At 40.6% G+C, this 25,082-nt stretch overlaps 1 long non-coding RNA gene across 3 annotated transcripts in view; it reads right to left on the bottom strand.

Annotated features, from left to right (window-relative positions):
- Nucleotides 1-4,856: 4,856 nt before the first annotated feature.
- The window catches only part of LOC101020856, a 199,409-nt gene continuing 179,183 nt past the window's right edge, over nt 4,857-25,082 (bottom strand). For all 3 annotated transcript variants that reach the window (XR_004179813.1, XR_002518781.2, XR_001897857.3), the window contains one exon: nt 4,857-5,972. This is a non-coding gene — a long non-coding RNA (uncharacterized LOC101020856). The remainder of the gene's footprint in view (nt 5,973-25,082) is intronic.

Here is a 25,082-nt window from a genome sequence, read left to right as displayed (position 1 = left end):
TTTTTGGCTTCTACATATGAGTGAGAACATGCAGTGTCTTTCTGTGCCTGGCTTATTTCTCTTAATGTTCACCAGGTCCATCCATGTTGTTGTAAATGACAGGATTTTGCTTTTTTTTAAGGCTGACATATATTTCACTGTGTATATATACTATGTATATATATATATTCATAATCCATTCATTCACTGATTGCATGTATCAAAATATCACATATATACCATAAATATATATAACCATTATGTATCCATAAAAATTAAAAATTAAAACAAAACTGTGAATATGGAGTAAAGTACACAGACTTTGTAAATGCTAAGTCAAATTCTACTTTTTAATTCTCCATATTTTCAGTGTCACTTTCTTTTGTTGTTGTTGTTGTTGCTGAGATGGAGTTTTGCTCTTGTCGCCCAGGCTGGAGTACAGTAGTACAATCTCATCTCACTACAACCTCTACCTCCCAGGTTCAAGCATTTCTCCTGCCTCAGCTGCCCAAGTAGCTGGGATTACAGGTGTCCGTCACCACACCTGGCTAATTTTTGTATTTTTAGTAGTGACGGGATCACCATGTTGGCCAACCTGGTCTTGAACTCCTGACCTCAAGCAATCCACCCGCTTCGGCCTTGCAAAGGGCTAGGATTACAGGCATAAGCCACTGTGCCCGGCCTCAATGTCCCTTTGATATGGAGTAATAGGAAGAGGATGAGGTAGGTAGAATCAAGGATGGTGAAATTTTCAGTTTCCCATAAGCCACACAGGAGCTGATCATTTTAGAAAGCCACCCATTGGAATACATCAGCTGGAGAATGTTATTTTTAAGAAAAAGAAAGTAAATAAAAAACCAAACAATTTAATTTATCTAGAAAGAATTCAGCTTGGGTAGTTGTGCAGGACAGGTGTATGTATTTTATTTTGAAATGAATGCATTATGAAAAGATTGAATATGAAAGCCATGCCTGTTACCCTGAAAACATTATTCTTAAAGGAGCCATTAGGGAATGAGCCATGAGCTGAATAATGGATATGTATGTTCTTCTAATGGCATCACTTACGGCCGGTGTGATGAGGGCAAAAGTTATGCATACAGACTGCCTATACAAATGTTTGTATTCTAAATGTCTCTGTGCTCCAACATTGCCTGCCTGCCTTAAATCATCATTTCCTAGGTGTCCACTCTAAAAGTTTATCCCTCTTGCCCAGCATCTAATAGGTATTCTGGAAAATGCAACATGTTGAGACTACTAGAACTGCAGAGCTGGAGAAAACTTTAGCGATGTTCTTACAACCCAATTCTTACTCAATAACATTGATTTTTTTCCTCAAATTATAAAATTAACATATGTTCATTTTAAGGAATAAGAAAATGAAACAACCTATAATTCAAATATCAGAGTTCTGAATTTCTTTTCAGTATTCTTTGAGGGGAGGAGGATGAGTATATATACGTGTGTGTGTGTGTGTATGTGTATGTATGTATATATGCACAAACTCACATGTACATTTTTAATCTTTCAAAATTGAGATCATATTGTAAGTCCAGTTTTTAATAATAGGTACATGGTGTGAATTTTCCCTTGTCAGTAAATATTCTTTAAAAACCATGATTTTAAAAAATAATGTAAGGCGAAATTTACATAACATAAAATTAACCATTTGAAAGTGAAGAGTTTAGTGGCATTTACTACCTTCACAATGTTGTGCAACCATCATCTCCATCTGATTTCAAAACATTCCTATCACTCCAAGGTAAAATTCCATACCCATTAAGCAGTTTTTCCTCATTCTTCTTTCTGGTAGCACTTGGAAACAACCAATTTGCATCCGGTCTCTGGATTTACCTATTCTGGATATTTTACGTACGTGAAACCATACAATATGTGAACCTTTTGTGTCTGACTTTTCACTTGGAATAATGATTTTGCGATTCATCCACCTTGTAGCATGTATCAGTACCTCACTCTTTTTTATGGCAGAAAAATATTCCATTGTATGTATATACCGCTATTTATTCATTCATCCATTAACGGACATTTGGGTTGTTTCTTCTGACTGTTGCGAATAGTGTTGAACATATGTATACGTGTTCTTGTTTGAGTGTCTATTTTCAGTTCGTTTGGGTATACACCTAGAGTGAAATATGCAGAATCATATGGTAATTCTATTTTTAGCTTTTTGAGGAAACACCAAAGTGTTTCCACAGCTGCTCTATCATTCTACATCCCTAGCAGCAATGCATGAGGGTTCCAACTTCTCCACATCCTCACCGGAATTTATTAATTTCCATTTGTTTGCTTGTGTTTCATCATAGCCATTCATTACATCCATTAGAGAGGGTGCAAAGTGGTTTTTAACAGTTATGTGATTCATCTGGTTTCTCTACAATGTATCTTCCAGTCTCTACCCTATTGTTGACCTTTAGGTTGTTTTGAAATTGCTCTTGTTGTTACTAAACATAGGATGAAATTTTTATACAGTATATAAATCTGTAATTAAATATCATGATTTCCTCAGCAAAGTTCCTCAAAGCAATCATCTGGTTTTGCAGGTGAAGAAGCTGTGTTAGTAAGAGCTGAAACCAGAGCTCAGGTTACCTATACCTTAGCCAGTGTTTTCCTTCGATTTTTTCATGGGGTTGGGTCAGTGTTTTAGATGTAACATGGATACCAGGTTAGATGGAACTCAGCTAAACACAGTGAATTCTTTAGCATTGGGTCTGAAACCCTGTGGAACCAATGGTTTCACAGTCCTGTCGAGTACTATGTCCACTCACACTATTTTGTCCTAAATGGAAAAAGGACTGCACACACAGCAAAGCTCTATGTGTCCACAAGCACTGTTGCACACTGTGTGCCATCAACAACTTTACGGCATAGTTTCAACATAGTCTACCACAACTTCATCAGTTCTGCATGGCCACAAAGTCTTAGTGAAGGAGGTTCAGCTCAATCATACTAGGTCAGTTGCCTCTCTGCAGCATTGCCTTTCCACCTCCATGGTATTTTGTGCTTGGGTAGGAGAATGCAACAGATTTGTGCTGTCATTGGTAGACCTCTATTTAAATGGTGTTTTCAATGAGGTTTGAGCTGGTAAAAGAGTGAGATCCAATGGTACATTTTAAAATTTTTAGTGAGATCCCAAAAAGAAATATATCCAGCCACATACAGTGCATAAAACTACAGTCTGTTTCCCCTCTAATTGGTAATAAATGTAAATGTTTAGTTATGCCTGACTAGGGAGCTATGAACAACACATCTGTCTGACTGCTTTTTCAGTCTTCCCAAGGACTGCAGCATTTATACCATCTGTAGCTTGTGCAAGAAAGAGACAGAGAAAAAGTGAGACCGAAATTTAGAGAATGGATATTACTAGAAGTGCATAGGAAATTGATTCAGTCAACAAATATTTATTGAGCACCTATTACAGCCTATGCATGTCAGGCCAAAAAAAAAAAAAAAAAAAAAAAGGATGCTGTTGAGTTTGAGGTTGATAATAAATCTCTCCCCTTCCTAAATTCTAAATCCATTGATGAGGTAGGGGGACGTTAAGCAAATGGAGATATAAATGTCAAGTTTATTACTGAAAACAAATACTGGTGAATGAGGCTTAGGCTACAATAATAATGGGTTTCCTAAGAGTGAGCTCTGGAATCAAATAGGCCCACCTGCCCTGACACAGAGCTGACAGAGGATTGCAGGTCTTACTCATGAGGGCAGAGCACAGACTACTTATCTGGAGGCCTGGTTAGAAGAAGAGCAGGCAGGCTCGCTGCAGGCCAGCAGGGCCCCAGTGAGGTAGAGGAGGGGAAGGGGCTGGCTGCAGGCCAGTTTTACTTCTTAAATGGGTCAGGGGAGCCAAGGGGATGGAGAAGAGCCAGACATACACAAAAATACTGTGGATCTCAGGCCTGTTAATATGTTAGGGTTACCTGGGACTCCATCCTCATGCCTAGAGAGTCTGATTCCATTGACTATGATTGGGCATGGGCTTGGATATGTATTTTTAAAAACTTCCTAGGTAATTGTAGGTGTACATCCAGGGTTGAGAATCATTGTCCTAATAGAACGTATGTGGAAGGAGCCCCTGCCATCATCCCATGCACTCCACTAGATACAATGATCAACGAGGGGTAGTTCTTACCTTCCAGAACCTCTCTTTCTCCTGATAGAGAAGGCATGATAGCAACAGTGCTGTTTGCCAAGGGCCGCAGGCACTCAGAGGATGGAGAGACCAAAGGCCCAGGGTTCCAGAGACTTTCCCAGCTCCATGGGTGGCCTGGGTTCAGAAGATCACCCTGGCAATTGTGGAAGAGGCAACATAGCAGAAACATGGATGTTTGAGAGGCCTCTTCTGATATTGCAACAGATCAAGAGACTATACTATAAAAATGAAGCAAGGTGGCTAGGGACACAGATTGCTCATTAATTCGCATCCTTCAGGGTTCAGCCTTAGAATAACAAGCCTTCTTCTTGAGAGCAGGCTGCCTGTGGTCTGCCTGGGCCATATGTGCGGCCTCCACTGGGGGCCATAGTTCTGTGTGGAGGAGCTCAAGCTTCTTGAGGTCATGCTGAGGATGAGGGGAGAGGATGAATATAAGGTGCACAGCTTGGCACCTGGCATAGAGTGCCTGCTTGCTAGGTGTTAGGTGCTGCTGCTGCTGTTGGTTCTGAGAAGCAAGAAAGCTGCAGCAGCATAGGTCTCTCCTTGGCTTGTTGGCTTGAACTCTGACTCACCTGTATGAAAGCAGAGCTTTAGATGATTTGTGATGGGCTCACAGTTTTTCAGAAATGCCACAGATATTTTACTCCATGTTTTAATCATCAGTAATTGGAAACAACAACAAAATGCTGAGGATACCTGAACATTCCATCTTAATGAGTTTTATTGATAGTTAGACCAAACCAGGATTCAAAACCAAATAAGCATGTTTTCCATTTCCTTTAATCCTCATAACTACTTTGTGAGATACATTTTATAATCCCATTTTATAGATAAGAAACTGAGGTTAAGAGAAGTTAAATAATTTTTCTTATGTCAACTTTTAAGTAACAAATGAAGGATGAAAACTCAAGGCTCTGGTTTCACTTCGGGCTCTGTTTTGATTATACTACAGCAAGATTATGGTGCTTTTTGCTTTTAGAGAGAAAAGGAGGAAAAAAAGCATAATTCTCAAGTCAAGTCCTTCAGAGGAACATGCCTACAAGATGTCTTTGTGGTATAGAGAAATAGGGTTATACTAGTTTGAGTATTCTTGCTGGGCTCTATTGTCTAGAATAGTCACTATTTCTCTTTTATAAATGTGGAAAATCTGTTTTCTGAAGGTGAAAGTAAATTAACATTCACACTCTGCAAATTTATTTTTCAAGGGGCCTATACGATACTCTGAAGACTGCAAAAAAATAAGAACTTCTGGACTCAGAGTCATGTTTTTTCACAATTTAATTGTGTGCCATGTATCTTGGATCAGTATCCTCATTGTATGTTTTATGTGCCTGCAGACAATCCATGAAATGACATGACAAATATTGGCCATGAATTCCTTAAAGTTGCACTTGTGCCTTGCGTTTGACAGCTGACTTTTGACTAAAGGAATGAAAATGTTGGAGGAGATCAATATTGTTGAATTCAAAGGGTAACAGAGATGCTATGCTGTACTTAGGGAATACCCTTGGAGGATGACAGCCTTTAAGAGCTACAGTCTGACAGGGAAAGGGAGCCTGAGAAGGGAAGGGAGGTGGTCTCATCTTTCCCAGGGCCTGGTGACAATGTTTTTTGCTATAATATAAGTGCTGGATGCCTTTTCTCATCTTAATTTCAAATTGATTCTTCATTTTGAATCAGTTAGACATTGCGCTGTAGCAGTCCACACAATATCACTTGTCTTCTGGGCCTTCCTGGAGGTCATATCTTGGCAGCACTTCCAGCTGACTTGCAATTATCTTCACTCGCTTTTTAAAGAGGCATTTAACAAGCAAGTTCACTGCAAAGAGAAAGAAATGGTTGCTACATATTTTTCCATGACTATCACAAACAAATTGGTATCTCAATGAAGCTCCTTTCCACTTGGCAGCCTCAACTCAATTCAATACACATTGATGGAGATCATCCTCTGTTTGGGACATTGCGATGGACAGTGTAATAGTTTCAAGGCTAAATAAGCCCCAAGCCTTGCCTTCCAGATGGAAGCATTGTAGTAGGGACTAAGAGATGTACATAAATAACAATAGCACAATGGAGTCTCCATTGTCTAATAACTATGCGCTGCTTTTAAATCACAGGAAACTTCATCATCTTGGCCTTGGACATATGTCTTGCCATCCATACTATTTAAAATAGGTTTGGCCAAAGATAAAAAGGTAAGAGATAGCATATAATTGCACCACTAACCACCCTAAGTCCCCCGAATTCTGCTGCTGGAGCATGAGAAATTTTATTAGAAGTGTTTCTGAACACAAGATGTGAAATATCAGGAACTGTGAATGATGAAGAACTAGAAACACTCGCATTTTGTAATGTAGGGACATTCTGATATTATTTTAGGCCTAAGAGTTCCTTATCTAGACTTAAGTTTCAGCCTCTTAAATGATATTTTGGATCAGTTAATATTTATGAAATACCTACTATGTGCTCCCCACTTAGCTAGGTCTTACAGGGGAGGTACAAAGATAAATAAGAACTGTTTTGACTTTAAGGAGCTTGCAGCCTTGTGAGGATATAAAAAACAAATAATTTCAATAGCTCCTGTTGGGTGCTTTAGATAAGAAATCATGCTGGGCCCTGTCTTGGCAGAAAAGAGGGGTTTATGGCCCAAGTAGTGGGTCAGAAAGGCTCCCCAGAGAAGCAGCTGTTCCTCTAGTCCTTGAGGGTATTAGAAAGGTGAAGAAAGTTGAGAAGGGAAGTCCAGGTAGAGGGGAAAAGAAAAGGCATAGAAGACAAGCGTATGTGGTGTTTAGGGAGAATTCTTGACTTTGTTTTCTTAGAATTAAGTGCTGCTCAAGAAAGATTGCCAGAGGGAGGTAGGTCAGGCAAAAGGAGGCTTCAGGTAGCATGCCAGGTGTTTGCGCTCCATCGTAATGGAGTTGTACTGAAAGTGTCCATGACTGCAATGTAGAAAAGACTTAAATGAAGCAAGGCAGGGGTGGGAAAACAGGTGCCCAGTTCAGGAGGCTACAAATAAGAGGTTATAAAGGCCTGAGTTAGTGCTGTGAAAATAGAGGTGAAGGAAACAGTAAAATTAGCAGAGTTGAAAACTGATTGGATCCAAATATCAAGAAAGAAAAGGTCTAAAATGGCTCTGAGGTTTGGAGCTTGGATGACTGGATTGATGGCGGTATCATTTACAGGCATTGGAAAGAACAGAGAAGAGAAGGCTGGGGGAGGGAGAGGAAAATCTAATTTGGGATAGGTGTTGAAATAAGAGGTGTTTGTGAAATAACCGGGAAGGTGTTGACTAGGAAACAGGAGGTTCACATCTGAACTTCAGAGAAGAGCCAAGGGCTGAAAATACCAGCAGAGACCCTGTCTTCTTCTAGTCTGCCTCTCTTAGATCAGAGCTCAGGAAGGAGTAAGCAAGAAAGTAAATAATACATGTCTAAGATTGATTGCTTGGGGGCTGTGGGAGAGAACTATTTGCTCTAAAAGAGAAAATAAAATCTTTTAATATTTTCTATGGCTTAAATTCTGCATTACAGAAAAATACTTCAGACCAGAACAGAAGTTGGCTGTTAATCTCAGCCTGAAAGCATTTTTTCCACTACCTATATTTGGTGTCATTCAGTTTATTTTTGGACACCATTGGAACTAACTTTGGAGAGTCTTCTTTTGGAGTTTATCCAGGGGCAGGTGACCTGGATAGTGAAGTATCTGGAAATTCTTTCATATGAGGATTAATTTAAATACTTGCAGATATTTAGTCAGGAGAAAGACATCATACACATACACAGAGCTATATTGGCATACATAATAAACGCTTCCTTCAAATATTGAAAGGGTCGTCACATTAAAGAAATAATAGACTTATTGAACATACCTCCAGCTGATCAATGAGTGGAAGTTATATGCAGGTAGAGTTCACTTTTACTCAATAAATGATCATTAAACACCCAGATTTAGTATCCTCCTTTCTAATATAGGAGTCTAACAAGGAACAAGATAGATAAGGTCCCTGTTCTCCTGGAGTTCATATTCTAGTGATGAGGAGACAGATAATCAACAAGATAAATGACTTTATACATTGACAAGTACTGTGGGGAAAGGAATGTAGTATTAAGAAACAGAGTAAGACCAAAGGGGGAATGTGAGGGCGGGGGCAGAGCTCTCTAGGCTGGGTGCTGGGGAAGTCCTTCCAAGGAGGAGACATTTTGAGATCAGAATGACAAGAGCCAGCCAATTTTAGAAAGAGCTTTCTGGGCTAGGTAAACTCAAGTGAAAAGGCCTTCGGTCAGGATTGAGGCCGAGCTATTGTAGCAACAGATCAGGGTGTGGCTGAGGGAAGGTGAATGGGAACGTAGTACCAAGCTGAAATTGGATGGGTAGGCAGAGGAAGCTCAGAAAAGGCTTTCTGGATTTTGATTGTGATGGGAGATTACTATGTACATTTTGCATGGGCAGGACTTGTTCAGGCAGCAAATTATCTAAATTATACTTTCAAAAGATCACACTGGCTATTGAGTACAGAACAGAGTATGTGGGAGTTTACACAGAACAGTATTCGAGAGGACAGAGGACAGTAGATTGGAGTAGAGTGGTAATGTGGTAGAGAGAAATGGATTGGTTCCAGAAACATTTAATATATAAAAATCACAGGATTTGCTGAAGAATTGGATGTTGATGGGGCCATGAGGAAAAGGGGGAATGAAGGAGGACTCTTAGGTTTTTGGCTTAAATGTTCCATTGGATGGTGCTGCCATTTGATAAGATAGAGAAAGAGTGGGAGGAACAGGTTGTAGACAACAGAGAGGGTTAACAGTTATGTTTTGGATATATTATATTGAAATTCCAATTTGACTCACACGTGGATGTATCATGTAGGAAGTTAGATGCATGAGTCTGGAGCTCGGGGAGGAGGTCCTGGTTAGAGCAACAAAAATTGGAAATCATCAACACATAGATGGGACATGAGCCATGCGAGTAGGAATGGAAGGAAACAGAAGAGAGACCTCAAAACTGAGCCTTACAAGTGTTTAACATTTAGAGACCAGTTAGAGGAAGCAGAGCCAGTAAAAGAGAAGGCCAATCATATAAGATAAAAACCAGGAGAAGGTGGCATAATGAAAATCAAAAGAAGAAAATAATTAAAGAAGAGGAAGCCATTCAATTTAAGGAAAATTCTGCAAAATTTAGATTTAGCCTATCATGGATGGAAACTCACAGTCCCCTGTCAAGGGAACAGGGCACATTATGTTTCATATCTCTCTTCTTCTAGATGATAAAAACAATGTATCTAGATGATAAAACAATGTACACCAGCAGGCAAATGCCACCCAGGCCAGCACTGACTCAGAAGAAGGGACACAGAGATGTCTATCAGTTGCTCAAGGCTTGTCTTCTGGACACTCTTGTTACAGACATTACTGTGTTCTTAGAGACTCTTCTCCCTAATTCTGAGTCCTTGCCTTGTTCTCAGGTCTCCAGGGATTTTACTGATTCTTGCAGTCATCTCTCTCAACTAGAACCACTCTGGTTGTCTATCGATGTCCCGCCCTGGCCTGAGCAGACTACTACTTCCAAGATTTAGTTAGGTCCTTGTCCAATGCTACCTCTGCCTCCCTTGTCCTTTTACCCATCATTACCACCACGGTTACTTCCTGATTATAGACCAATTCTCAGATACAGATCCATGTATCTTGTATGACCAGGCCCTTAAACTTTGTCCAGCACCATAGATCTTTCTAGATTCCATCAGCTAGTTGCATCTAGTTTGGGACAGCTCACAGTGCCAGAACCTGGTTCTGATCATCATGAGTGAAAAAGCTAACGTGGGATGAACCATCCGGAAGGGGGTCCTACCTTAAAGAGCAACTCTCCCATGTGAGAATGTTGTCTGGATAGCCTTTGAGGACTCTTCCAATGTAAGAATCTGGGGCATTTTCAAATATAATGTAAAGAAATGAATCTCGGTTCCTTTTTAGGGAATCATTTAGAAAGCAAACATTTAATGAAATACAATTACTTCTCCTTTTCTCTAGCATATGATTATTCATATTCTGAAATTCTGTTTCTCTATTTCCCGCATATGTTTTGTTTTAGGTTGAGGGATCTCTTATTTGCTGACAGGATATTTTGCTTCAGGCTAGTATATTGCTACTCAGGCAGAATTGTAAATGACAAGATTGTATACAAGAATGTACAGTTTCTTCTGGTCAAAGCTGACCTCCTAAAATTTTCTCGTATGTCCTAGACACTCAGTAAAAACTGAATGAATTGAACTGAAGCCTTTTAAAAAGTGGCTTCCTTGGTAAAGCAATGGTTGGTGTTGGTGTTCATTACCAGGATCTGGCCTGTGATGGGAAGAGGAGTTTTTGTGAAGCACACTCTCTGTTTCTCTCATCTATTCTCCTGTCAATGTTCAGATGACAGGTTGATGCTTTCCTGTGTGTAACTAGAATGCTGACAAGAATCATAAATTATAGATTTGGGAAATCTCAGAATATTTTTGCACTTTTCTAGTAAGCGGCATCATCACAGTATGTGTGTGTGAGGCAGAGGCATGTCATATTGCCTTGTTCCCTGTCCCCTCCCACAGCCACACTTAATGGAATGTAGGCTTACAAAGGCCTGGGTAGGGGAAGATACTTTTGTATATCTAACACAAAAGTCATTTGTAGTTTGCATATTTGTGTTGTTTGACCCAAAGAGGGTTGCTAAAACATTAAAGGCCAGGCATTCTCCAGTCCTCATTGTTCTCTATTGTCCTCACCTGCCTCATCCATTTTTGCTACCTGCTAGGCATGTGGATGCCTTTAAATGTATAAACCTGGTCTACAACGTGATAGACCAGGAATCACAGCAGTGCTTGTAAACTGTCATATGTAAGTTTTATTTGGACTGCAACAATGTAAACATCACAAAGTTTTAAGATAGAAACAAATTTAAACCATAACCAGTTTATTGAAAAAGCTGGAATCAGCAAGGGGCAGGCAGAAAGCAACTTGATTCCTTCTCGCCCATTTACACTCCCTCTGTGGAATTGTTCTTCCCCACCCCAGGATGGCTCTCGTGTATATCATTACTTCTCCTGTCAATCTCTGTTCTTAATAAAAAAAAAAATATATATATATATATGTTACATATATATATATGGTTTTTAAAGTATTTAAAAAGTCAAACCCAGTTTGATGTCAAAACTTCAACCTCTCATCCAATGTAACTGCCCCCATGGCTTTGCTCCACAGAGTTGCTGGCCTTTCACTCAGGTACAAGAGCCTGCAATGAGGAAGGAGGATGAGATTGGTTTATTTTTTTGCCTGCTTCTGCATTTCTTCTCCTTCTCTATCTCTTTCTTGCCGTCTAAATCCTGTTCCTGGTTTCCTCTTGGACTGATCTCCGGAGAAGAGTGTTCAGAGAAAAGGCCACCATCTTTCTTTGCTGGTGTGTTGGTATCACGGCACTGGGGCCCTCTGTGTGTCACAGCTCAAATTTAGTTTCTTCTCTGATTGGTTCCTTTGTGGGTCCCTCACATGTGTCCCCACTGGGAGCTTCCCATCAGCAGTTGCCTTATGTGGGAAGTGTCCTCTCCAGTGGGTCTCTTATGGTTCTACTGACACCCCCTGGGTTCCAGCCCATCGACACAGACTCTCACTCTGGTGGTACCTCATCTCTCTAGAACATCCTATTGGGAAGATGCCTTTCAAGAAATCTCAAGACTCACTACCTTTTGTCAGGTTTATGACCCACAGGAAAACAAAACCAAATAAAACATTTGGTCCTGGTGGCTTTAGAAGTGCAGGCCATTCCCAATGAATGTTTGCCCTGCTGCCACTGATGACTCCCCACAGCCTTTCATCCATAGACATTTTTAGGTATAGTCAGGGAGGCAACAGTTTCTGAGTGCACCAGACTACAGATAAGCCCTCCTGATTGGCTTGGAGAGGGAGGAAAGCCCCCCTGCTCTCTCATGTCAGGAGGAACAGCAAACTGACCATCTCCCAAGCCTCTCACTCACTACCAGCTCTCTCATAAACTCTTACATATTTTTCTTTTCTTTTTTTTTTTTGAGATGGAGTCTCACTTGGTCGCCTAGGTTGGAGTGCAGTGGCGAAATCTTGGCTCACTGCAACCCCCGCCTCCCGGGTGCAAGCAGTTCTCCTGCCTCAGCCTCCTGAGGAGAGGGATTATAGGCGCACACTACCATATCTGGCTAATTTTTGTACTTTTAGTAGAGACGGGGTTTCACCAGGTTGGTGAGGCTGGTCTTGAACTCCTGACCTTGTGATCTGCCAGCCTTGGCCTCCCAAAGTGTTGGGATTACAGGCGTGAGCCACTGCGCCTTGCCTTTCTTATGTATTTCTTATGTCTTATATTGCCTGAAGTTACCTGATGGGCTAAGTAGACAAAACTGGAGTTAGTTGATGGGTGAAGGGGGCAAAATGTCTCTCTCCAGGTCTTGCCTAAATGGTGCACTGCCTCACTTCAGAAAGCAGAGCTACTCCCATCTATTATTCTCAGCCGTTGGCCTCAGCAATGAAATAAGAAAAGCAAGCACTCTTTACATCCTAACTTCCATTAAATAAAAACTCTCCTCCTACCAAAAGCCTTTTTTTTTTTTTTTTTTTTTTTTGCTTTGGATCTCATTCTCTGTTGACTTTTAAAGGAAACCTCTCCCCTCTCTTCCACACAATCTCTCCCTCTCTACTGAAACAGTCCCATTAGTCTCCTATCAGAAAAAAAAAAGTGGTACCTTCTCCCTTGACCCCACATACTTCTTTAGTTATTGCAATATTTTTCTGCTCCTCTTCACAGTCAAACTTCCTAAAAGCAATCTTCCTCTACTCTCTGCATCTCCAATTTACTCTTCAACTAACGCCTGACTTCCGTTGCCATTACTCAACGGAAACTACTGTTGTCAAAGTTAACAACCTCTGTGTTGCCAAATGCAATCTACACTCTTCCCTCCTCTTCTCTCTTAGTGTTTCACCAGCAGTCAGCTTAACTGACAAACTTCCTACGAGAAATGTTTTCTTCTTTTGTCTCCAGGATACCTCACTATCCTGGATTTCTTCTTATTTCACTCTTCTTATTTCCTTCTAAGCCTCTCCTCTTCTAACTGACCAGGACTGTTAGATTTCCCCAGGGCCTCGTTCTGGAATATCTTCACTTCTCCAGTCTTTCCTGGATGATGTTATCTATTCCCACAGCTGTAAACATCCTCTGTATTTGAAAGGATCCTAAACTGCTAGATCTAGCCCAGAACTCTCCTCTCTTTGGTGTGGCATATTCAAATATTTACTTAACGCGATGTGTGGAAGCCATCTCACAATTAAAATATTCAAATCAGAAGTAAATACTCCTATGAATGCTATTTCTCTCTCAGTCTTTCCCATCTCAGAAAGCAACAATGTCCTTCCTTCCTGTTATGAAAGCTAGAAATCTGGGAAACATTCTTATTTCTCCTTTTTTCCTAAGGATACAATATAGTCCTATGTTTATTGATGGGCTTTCATGTATCTAGCCCTGGATACCCCTGCTGCATTCTCGCCCAGCTCCTGCTTGTTCTACCTGCAAAACAGAGCCCTCATCTAGTGATGTCTTTCCCTTTCAATTACCACTGTCTCAGTCCAAACCTCTGCCATTTCTAGCTCAAGTATCTCAACTGCCTTCTAGTTAACGTCCCTGCTTTCACTCTGGCCTGAAACCTGATCCATTTCCACCTAGCCTACAGAGCAATTTTTAAAATATAAGAATTTTACTATAACCCAAAATATTTCAGTTGTTTTATAATTGAAAATATATATATGAGTTATAACATATATATTATATATGTTATATATATATAATTGTTTTATAATTGAATATATATAACCCACCTTGGGTAAACCCTGGATGCCCAGTCCCTGGACACAGATCCCACCTTCACTCACAGCTCTCTAGCCATGTAAGGTCTTTTAGCCCTAGGAGTCAGCCACTTTTTCTACCTCAGGGCCTTTGCACTTGCCAGGCACTGTACCATACACCCTGCTCACTCTCATCCTTCAGGTCTCAGCATAAGATCATCTCTTCTGAGATGCTGTCTCTAACCACCGTCTATAAAATAATGTCCCCTGCCATTCTCTATCTTGGTCTTCTAATTATTTTCTACATAACTCTCATTACAAACTTTCTTGTTTGCTGTTTGTGACTCCCTCTGGACTGTAAATTCCATGAGGGCAGATAATTTGTCTGGCTTGCTCACAGTTGCATCCTCAGCACTTACTACAGGGACTGTTGATAGAAGGGATGCAAGAAGAATAAGTTACAAGAATGAATTGGTGAACAGGGGCACAGCTCACAAAGAGACAGCTCACTCCCCAATTGTCCTTCCAATTGCAGTGTGTTTGAAAATTATAGCATGAAAGAAACAGAGAAATATGTTGGAATATTGGAAACATTCATTCAGTTCACTTCTATTTAAGGACTATTTATTTTCTAGATGCCCAGCACTACTGTTCTCACTGAAGATATAACTGTTAACACGGTGTAATGTCTCTGTCTTCATGGAGCTTTTGTTCTCATGAAGGAAATAGACCACAATATATTTAGCAAATGCAGATATAAATAATATTCTTCCCTAAGATATACGTTAAGAAGAAAAGTAAGCAGGCCAGAGGATAGAGAATGACCATAGTGAGGCCATTTTAGAGTGGCTGGTTGGTAAGGAAGCCCTTTCTGAAGAGGTACATGTGAACACAGATGCAAGGAAAGGGCGTTTCTGATGAAGACTCAGCAGGTGGGAAGACACTGGGGTGGGAATAAGTTTGAGAAGCTGAAAGAGTAGAGAGAAGATTGAAGATTACCAGAATAAAGTGAGACAAGAGTAGGAAAAGTTGAGGTTGGAGAAGTGGTCAGGGCTCAATTACAATGGGTTTTAGAAAACATGGCAAGATGCTAGAATTGTGTTATGAATGTGATAGAAAACTTTGTAGGGGTTACAGCAGGAGGACAACCTAATCTCATTAACATTTGACAGACCGTCTCTGGAAGCTCTGTAGGAATTGACTAGAGGCCACTAGAAATAGTAAGCCTCGTTAGGAGGCCATTGTGGTAGAGATGAGAGATGACCTGTAGACATGGAGAAAAGTGCACAAGGAAAAGATATATTTTGAAGGTAGGATCTAGGCAACCTGCTGGACAGGCTACAGGTGTAGGCAAGTTTCAGGCAAGGTTTTACATTTAGGCCTGAGCAAACAGGTGCCATCTATTGTGAAGAGGAAGCCTGGGGGAGAGCATGTTAGGGGTAGTGGTGAATAAAGAGTTCTGTTTTGGCCATGTTATGTTAGAAGTGTATTGAAAACGGACACAAGCCACTTTGATAATGCACAATTCTTAGGCTGATTGTGGTAGACAGCTATAGCCACGTAAGGAGTTGAAATTGGTGAATCAGTTACTGCCTTACAACCTCATTACCAAGTTATAATGAAAGCAAGTCTCATATCTGATTTTACCACATATGCAGACATAATGTCATTAACAAGTAGGCACAGAGCAATTTATACGCCTGCTCTGTAAGCCTGATACAATCCCAACTCACTATCCTTCCTGGTGTTCCAACAACTGCATCAAATGAGGAGTTCACTCAGCAGAAGGTAATACTCCAAGGCAAGGTCAGACACCCAGAAATCCTTTGCCCTAATGGCTGGAAACGGAAGTGTTTAAGAATTAAGCTTTTATACTGCTGGTGGGAGTGTAAATTAGTTCAACCATTGTGGAAGACACTGTGGCAATTCCTCAAGGATCTAGAACCAGATACACCATTTGGCCCAGCAATCCCATTACTGGATATATACCCAAAGGATTATAAGTCATTCTACTATAAAGACACATGCATACTTATATTTATTGCAGCACTATTTTCAATAGCAAAGACTTGGAACCAACCCAAATGCCCATCAATGATAGATTGGATAAAGAAAATGTGGCACATATACACCATAGAATACTATGCGGCCACAAAAAAGAATGAGTTCATGTCCTTTGCAGGGACATGGATGAAGCTGGAAACCATCCTCCTTAGCAAACTAACACAGGAACAGGAAATCAAACACCACATGTTCTCATTCATAAGTGGGAGTTGAACAATGAGAACACATGGACAAAGGGAGCGAAACGTCACACACTGGGGCCTGTCGGGGGGTTGGGGTCAAGAGGAGGGAGAGCATTAAGACAAATACCTAATGCATGTGGAACTTAAAACGTAGATGATGGGTTGACAGGTGCAGCAAACCACCATGGTACATGTATACCCGTGTAACAAACCTGCACATTCTCCACATGCATCCCAGAACTTAAAGTGAAATAAAAATAAATAAATAAATAAATAAAAAAGATTTAAATTCACAGTTAAGGTCAACATCTGGCTGAATTTAACATTCACATTTGACAGTTTTACTCTCATTAAAAAATGTTTGGCATTTTTTCGAAGCAAAAAAAATAAAACTTCATTTTAAAATTGTATAAATAAAAAAAGATTTAGCTTCAGGTACTATTTCTAAAGGTACAGCCTATAGGCCTTGGTAGCTTCTTATATTTTATTTTTATACGGGTAGAAAATGTCCCTACGACATTTTAGCCAATTCCCATATCTTGATTACCTCTAATTCGACCTATAAAAGCCCATTTCTAACATCCATTATGCTGATTAACAAGCCACTAATTTCACAAATGAAAACCCGGTTTTGACTTCAGCATGCTAATTAGCAAAATGTCTGGTGTTGATCAGAGTTAAAGATAGCTGAAGTGCTTGTAGTAGCTGCCTCTGGAGGATGGCCTTTCTGCAACGAAGCCAGCTGTAGTGCAAATTCCTGATTAAAGCAACTCTCTGTAGCTTAAAGTAACTAATATACACTTTTGGAGCACACTTTCTATGTTATAGTATTATAAAGTAGATGACAATGTCACGAGTTGCCAGGTAGACACCCACACAGAGGCATCTTGGAGGTAGCTAGATACATAAATATGATGCTCAGGACTGCAAGAGTACATTTTTGAGTCCTTGGCATATTAATGGTGTGTAAAGCCATGAACCTAGATGAGCTCATCGAGAGTGAGTAGCTAAGAGAAGGAAAAGAGGTCCAAGGATTGAGACCTGGGACACTCCAACATTTAGGGGCTAATTAAAGAAGGAGGATATAGCCAAGGAGATCAAGAAACAGCTAGTTATATAGGCAGATGACTAGAAAAGCATGTTGACCTGAAGGCCAAGTGAAAAAAAAGTTTCAAAAAAGAATGATCAAATGTGTCAAGTGCTATAAGAGACTAAGTAATGGGGATTGAGAACTTAACACTGCATTTACCCAGACTGAAATCACAAATGTCTTGATAAGGACAATTCCCATACAACAGTAGAGATGAAAACATGATTGGCATGGACTAAGGAGAGAATGGGGGACAAGGAAATAGAAACAATTTGGGCAACTCTTTAGAGTTGCTTTCCTATACAGGGGAACAGAGAAATGGAGCGGTAGTTGGAAAGTACCAGGGGTCTAAGAGGTCTTTGTTGTTGTTCTTGTTGTTATGTGAGATATTATAGCATGTTTTTATGCTGGCAGAACGGATCCATCAGAGAGGAGAAATTAGAAAGCAAAGAGAGTGCCCCCTCCTGGTGCTATGCCACAGAAGGGGGAGGGCCATGCTGCTATCTATGATGTCCACCCAGATTCCCTGCCATCAAGATAAATTTCTAACCTAGAGTTGAAGAATTCAGTGGGATGTAATTCAGTGGGATGTAATTCAGTGGGATGGAGAAAAGTAATTTACAAAAGAACTTGAATTCTAAAATAAAAGACTACCTAAGAAGACACACCCCAAGCCCTGCATCTCTAGACTGTGGGCTAGGAGTGAGTGAGAGGTTTCTCTGTTACTCACTGGCAGTGGGTTTTGCCTGACAAACGTTCTAATTGGCCTGAGCTGCAAGTCCCTAATCCATCCTGAGCAGGGATTATATCAGCCTCAGCAATTGCAGAAACAGCCCCTGGTAACAAGATCAGGAATCTGCCAGCATCTCAGTGAATGTACAGAGAAGAAACAGCTCACCACAAACCAGAGAGAGGAACCCCATGGTCCACTGACTGGGTGCTGAGGCTCTCCTTATGTCTTCTTAAGATCACAAGTCTCACATTATTAACTCAGAAGCCTCTGTGCATATGATAAACACCGTAGACCCAGAAAAGCCCAGGAAGCAAGGAAGGTAATTGTGACCTATTCCCCCACCCCTCCGTACACCTGAAACTCCTGGCCCTCTGGCTCTGGGATTAGATATGTGCACTTCCAGCCTCACTCTTGCCGACACTGCTTCTGTCATTCCATTATCATAATCAATTCATTCCTGTTTCAGTGACCCTGAGAAGGGACTTCAAGAGGAAATGTGATCTCACAAAGCCTCCTTATATGTCCCTAGCTCTGCATCCACATCCAGCTTGATTTAGCCAGGAACGTAACATCTTTAATCGAAACTTTGCAGCTCTCTTCTTGTTGCTAACCTCTCTGTTCTCTATACTCCTGTCTGTGAGGCTAATCTTCCTGGAAGAAATTTAACCTCATATTCCCTGTTGTCACATAAATACTATCATTTTTTCTCCATTGCCTGCAGACTGAAAACAAATACTTTGTAAGGATGTGTGATCCTTCCTAGACTACTCCCACCACTTCCAAGCCCCTTTTCCCCCTTCCACTTTGCTCCCATGGAACTGGCAGCCCAGGTGTCAAGTGTGGTAGGCTCTTCCACAAAGGCACAAGCTGTTTCCTTCACTAGAAATGCACTGTCAACCCTTGCTATCTGGTGAGCTCTTATTCACCCATCAACATCCAGCTCAAATGCCACTCCCTCTCTGAATTCTGCTATAGACATTGTTGATTTTCCTACCCAGCATCTATTCACTTCTTTCTTTGTTTCACTTTCTATACCATGTACATGATTCCAGTGAAGTCTATTTCAGGGAAGGGGTCTTTTTTTTTTTTTTACTAAAGCCCATAATGATAATCCTGTTCCTTTACATCCCATGTGAATGCTGTTGTCCCCGGAGTGGGTATGTGACCTGTACTGAATGAAGGAAAATACGTTTTCACAATTTGAGCAGAAGCTTTTCTCTCTGTTAGACACAAAGAAGAAAACTATTGCCCAAGGTGATGCTTCTGGCCATGATACCACATCCATTAGGTGAACTGAGGTCAAATGAAGCCCACACAAGAAGGCAGAGCTGAGAGGGGAGCAGAGAAATGGAATCAGAGCCCTGGTCATACTGTAACTTTTGCCTACCATGACTTGGACATTATGTCTTGTGCGATAATAAATTTCATTTATTGTTTAAATCAGTTCGAACTGGGTTTTCTGGTACTCGTGGCTGAATGCCTCCTACCTGATGCATCCACTCTCAGTTACATAGCATCAGCATTCCTCCATGCTCCCCTCCCATAGGACTCAGTCATAGTACATTTATATGTGTCTCTCTATGCAAGACTGTGACCTCATCAATATCTGTGTATCTTTAATGTCTCACACAGTTGCCAGCACACAGTAGGTTGATGTGTGTAGAAGTTATAAACAAATGAATGGATGAATTCCTTGGTAATCCCAAGAAACCACTCCACTGAGTTATAAATTATTAAGAGGAAGGTAACAAAAAAGAAATAAAGGAGGAATCCTTTCAAAGAGAACAATGCTAATAACTGTAGAGATATCAGTGTTTTGTATCAATTAGTATCTTCAAGTTCAGTTAGTTTCCTAGTGTGTTCCTTCTTGCAACAGGGACAGGAAATTGCGGCAAAATTAAAGCAGATGAGTCTACCTCAGAGCTTATGAAGAGTTCAGATTTCTTGTAGTTTTGAATCTTGTCTTCAGCATTCACCAGCAATTTGACCTTGAGCAACCTCTCTGAGCTTCACTTCTCTTCTCTGTGATTTGGGGATGATGATATCTCACAAGGCTGCCTGAGGCTTAAAAAAGGTTAAGTCTGAAAGAACCTATTGTAGTTCCTGGGTCAGAAAAAAATATCTTAAGATCATACAGGTGTGGAAGATAGGCAGCCTGGTATAGTTTTGTTTGTTTTAATTGAGAAAGGTTTTCTTAAGAGAGAAGCTCTCTCAGCTGTCATTCTCCCAGAGTTAAGTTCCTTTATTTCCATCTCTATTTGTGTCTGAGCTTAGCCTAGATACAACTACAGAGATGAAGGCAGGACATTCCTTATGTTGTGACAGGAGCATTATAGTTTTCTAGTTAAGAAAATAAACCGGAACAGAAAAAGTAGAAAAATTAAGTAGGAAGAAAGGATGGAAATGTCTATTCACTGGACCCTACTGTAGCTGGGGCAGCTGTTTCCCAGCCTTGAATACAGTGTGATGTATATTATTAACCCCGTCTTACAAATAAGGACACCTAAGCTTAGGGAACATAAGAATTTATCCAAACCACATGACTGGTCAGAGGCAGAGGTGCCAATCCAAATCCATTTGGTTCCAGAGATGATGGGGAGGCCAGAGAGATTTGGGACAATGGCCAGTACCTAGTAAGAGAGCCAGAGTCTGGGGTCCTAGCATACCTAGCAGAACCACGGGAGTTGAGGTAACACAGTCAGCTTACTTGCATTTTCCCCTGAGTCCTGAGAAAGAACGATCCATTAGTAATTTAATTCATTCCCTGCAGTTGGTGCAACATAATTCCCTAACAAAGTGTATTCAGGCCAGTCCACAGGGGGAACAGAAAAAATGAAGTAGGACTCTCAGAAATCATGTTCTTTACATGAAAATAGATCAGGCAGTGGGAGGGGGCAAACTGAAAATAGCCTGAGGGAGTGAGAGACAAAACATGTGAAACAGTGAGAGGGAGGCTGAGACAACTGTGATGTGGTGAAGAAAGGCCACTATGCAGAGAAAGGAGCAGAGGAAGGGAAGAGATGGAATGATTTTCTTTTCAGGATTCTGTTAAGCCATCCATTCATCCCCTAAGGCAAAATCATTCCCCAAAAGACAGAGTAATTGAAATTATATCAACTTACTTAAAGTACCACTTCCTTGGTAGTCTATCTGCCCTTACAGAAACACTCATTTCATGAAATAAATAAATAAATAATAAATGGGTAGATAGATAACATTTTCCCCAGATTTGAAATTAATGCATCTTTATTATATAAAGTTTGGAAAGTACATGAAAAAAATCACCTATCCCACAGCATGAATATTACCACCTGCTGTGTGTGTGTGTGTGTGTGTATCTCCACAATGTTGCAAAGTGACAAACACATGTTGCTAATGTTTCTGAGGTGTCCAGAATTACCTGTATTCTAGAGGTAATTCTGAATACATCAAAGTTTTGTCTTCTCAAAGACTTTGAGTCTTCATCCTTATCTCTCCTGCATCATAAAATAGACTTTAAAGATATTAGGCTGGGCGCCTGTAATCCCAGCACTTTGGGAGGCCAAAGCAGGCGGATCACTTGAGATCAGGAGTTCGAGACTAGCCTGGCAAACATGGTGAAACCCTGTCCCTACTAAAAATACAAAAAATTAGCCAGATATGGTGGCAGGCACCTGTAATCCCAGTTACTCAGGAGGCTGAGGCAGGAGAATTGCTTGAGCCCAGGAGGCAGAGGTTGCAGTGAGCCAAGATCATGCCACTGCACCGCAGCCTGAGCGACAGAACAAGACTGTCTCAAAAAAAAAAAAATATATATATATATATATATAAAACCCACATAATTCCTCCATTTATCACTTCAATTCTCATCACCACCCTTTGAAATAATTGTCTTCATGGGCTGATTCCATTTCACCTCTAATTCATTACTGCTGTAAAATCATATATGTTATAATTTTACTATATACACCTATGTAAAATCTATATATGTATATAATTACTATATGTGTGTATATATAGTATATATAATTTTACATATGTATATAGTAATATATATTGCTATATATAGTATATATAATAATTTTATATGTTTTGTAAATATATAAAATTAGGTAAATATGTAAAAAATTATACCTAATTTTACATATTTACAAAATTATATGTACACCTATATATATACTTTATAATTATATATAATTACTAACTGCTTGTTTTAGAAATTTCCTTCATTTACCATGTCCCTCCATCAATTCAGCTCCAGTAGAGCACTGTCTGTTGGTCTTTTCTCTGGGTCCATCCAGCTTTTCCTGAAAAGACTACCAATGTATTCTCCAGACTTGCTGGAGTTCTGGGAGATGATAAATAGGGAGTGGAGACTAGACTTTTACTTTTTCCTATTATTTTAACATTTGCCTCTCCTGCCCCTCCAGCCCTCTGCTATTCATGGGACTGGAGAGAGAACCCTGAGGTTCTAACTGCTCCTCACAAGACTTCCATGCAGCTGTCTAGTGTTTGGGTCATCCTCTCAGTCCTGCTGTGGCAGTGCTATAGGCTAAATGTTTATGGCCCTCCAAAATTCAAGTGTAGAAGCCTAATCCCCAGCGTGATGGTATTTGGAGGTCAGGCATTTGGGAGGCGATTGGATTATGAAGGCAGAGCCCTCCTGAATGGGATTAGTGCCCTTATAAGACACCCCAGGGAGCTAATTTGTCCCTTCCACCATGTGAGGACAAAGTGAGAAGGCACCGTCTATAAACCAGGAAGCGGGCTCTTACCAGACAATGAATCTGCTAACACCTTGATCTTGCTCTTTCCAGCCTCCAGAGCTGTGAGAGAGAAATTTCTGTTGCTTAGGAGCCACCCAGTTCATGGTATTTTCTTGTAGGAGCCCAAGCTGACAGGCAGATTGTACTAATGGAACTAATTCTTCACTTCTCCCTTCACCCATGTCCTTTGCCATGTGACTCTGCAATTCCTCTCACTAAAGAGTCATGGCCATATGATTATTAGACTTGGCCATGTGATTCTCTTTGGCCAGTAGATGAGGTATGAGTGACAATGTGCCAGTTCTGAGCCTAACCTTAGCTTTTTCACTTGTCCTCTTGTGCCTCTGCCTTCCCCGTGAGAAGGATATGATCGTGCTACCTTCCTGGCCTCAGGGGAGGGTGAGAGACAAATGCAGAAGAGCTGCTCCTGCCAAGGAGCTAGGCCAAGCCCAGCCTTGAGAAAAGCCCCCTGCTGACCCACAAATGCATGAGTGAACCAACCAGTCTTCTGAAGTGTGAATAGCAAGAGATTATGGTATGCCCCCAGGGTTTTATGATTGTTTCTCACCCATTATTATTTGAACTATTCCTAATCAATGCACCCTTTTCTTCCAGTACCTGAAGTTTTCAGGGGGTTTGGAGATGGGTTTTCTCTTTGTCATCCCTCTTTTCAAACATTTACCACTTCTTCATCTAATTCAACTGATCATTTTTCAAATTTTGTTGATGTTTTTCTCTCACTGTCTTTCACCCTCCTATTCTCTTTGCCCTTTTCAACTTCTACATGTTTAAAACTCCCGTTTTGTCATTTTGAAGGCTTATTCTAGAGTCAGGGAAATAAAAGATAGACACATGTGGTTAATCAAAAGTCCCTCTTTCCTGAAACTTTGTGCTCTCTTATATTACAGAGGCAATGCTATTGTTCACCAAACAATTTCCATTTTTCTTCTGGCTACAGTCATTCTGGCTGCTGCATCTAGGCTCTGGCCTAGATGACTGGCCAGCAGCATGTAAGCAGAAATGATTCAGGCCACTTTTATGATTCTCTCCTCCTATTATCTTACATACAATGTATTGATAGTAATGATTAATTTAGTCTTTACATTATGTAATATCAAAGAGAATTTGGACTGTGCTAAGGAAGGAATGAACATTCTCCACACATGTATCCATAGGATTTTGTATCTCCCTTTCTAGGGGAGACAAAGAATAACTTTTTATTCATATAATACATGAACACAGCTCTTGGATCATTCCATGCTGCTGATACTGTTGTTTAGAAGTTCAATATGGATAGAAGGGTGTATTTGGACACTGAGAATCCTAGGGGTGGACTGTATCAGATATTATTAAACTTTGTAGCTTTGCTGCCATTCTCAGCTATTCTCTGAACTTAAGGATGTAATGCCTAAAATAACATTTTCCAGACTTGCTTAAAAGCCCAGTTTCTAGTTCGACTCTGCTAATTAGTGGCACTGCTACGACTACCCTGACTCCTTCAGGAAGTGGTAAAGTCCAGCCCACATGCTGTGCTAAGGAGTGGGAAGACACCACTGTAAACACATAGTTTCCTCCCAATTGGTGATTGGTACTCCAGTCAATCAGGTGACTTGAGGGAGCCCACATTAATTTTACCTTGTCCCCTGTGTATTGAACTTCTGAGCCCAGACACCTTGCTGTGTCACTATGTCACTTTGCTTACTCTGAGTGCAGATGCATGCATTCAGTGTCACAGAACTATGAATCTGGAACTGTATGGAGGTGGTAGGGTGACTCCAAGGTCCCTGACAAGATAACTGGCCTCAAGTATGGCACCGACAGTAAGGATACTTCCAGAACAAGGAGACACCCCTTTTCTATTTGAAAGGAGATGACTGAAATCATGAGAGGCAGAATGTGGATACACAGTAATTGAACTTGAATACTTCCAGAAGAATTGTCACCTAGGCCACTCTGAGTCCTTCGATGTGTTTCTCACAGGTGGTGACCATCTCAGCTAATCTGTCACGATGCTGGAGTTACTACTTTGTACTGAATGGGCTGGTGAAAAGTTGGTAGCCACTTACTGTATCCTGATAACACCAACGTTTTTGCCTACTTCTGGTGCCTTCTGGCAAGCTCTAGTGAATTATACCACATAGCACCCCACAAGTGTAACTATCAACAATGAGTCATAGGACTGGAGACTGAACAAGCCATGCAGTCTTCCTCTTTTCAGGAATCATTGGAGAAGGCTTGAGAATAATGCTGCAAATTTTAGTTAACATTTGGTCAACCCCTGGGCT

This window comes from Papio anubis, chromosome 1, assembly GCF_008728515.1.
Source record: "Papio anubis isolate 15944 chromosome 1, Panubis1.0, whole genome shotgun sequence".
Taxonomy (NCBI): domain Eukaryota; kingdom Metazoa; phylum Chordata; class Mammalia; order Primates; family Cercopithecidae; genus Papio; species Papio anubis.
Note: the sequence above shows the minus strand (reverse complement) of the source record. Positions and strands in the feature narration are given on the sequence as shown.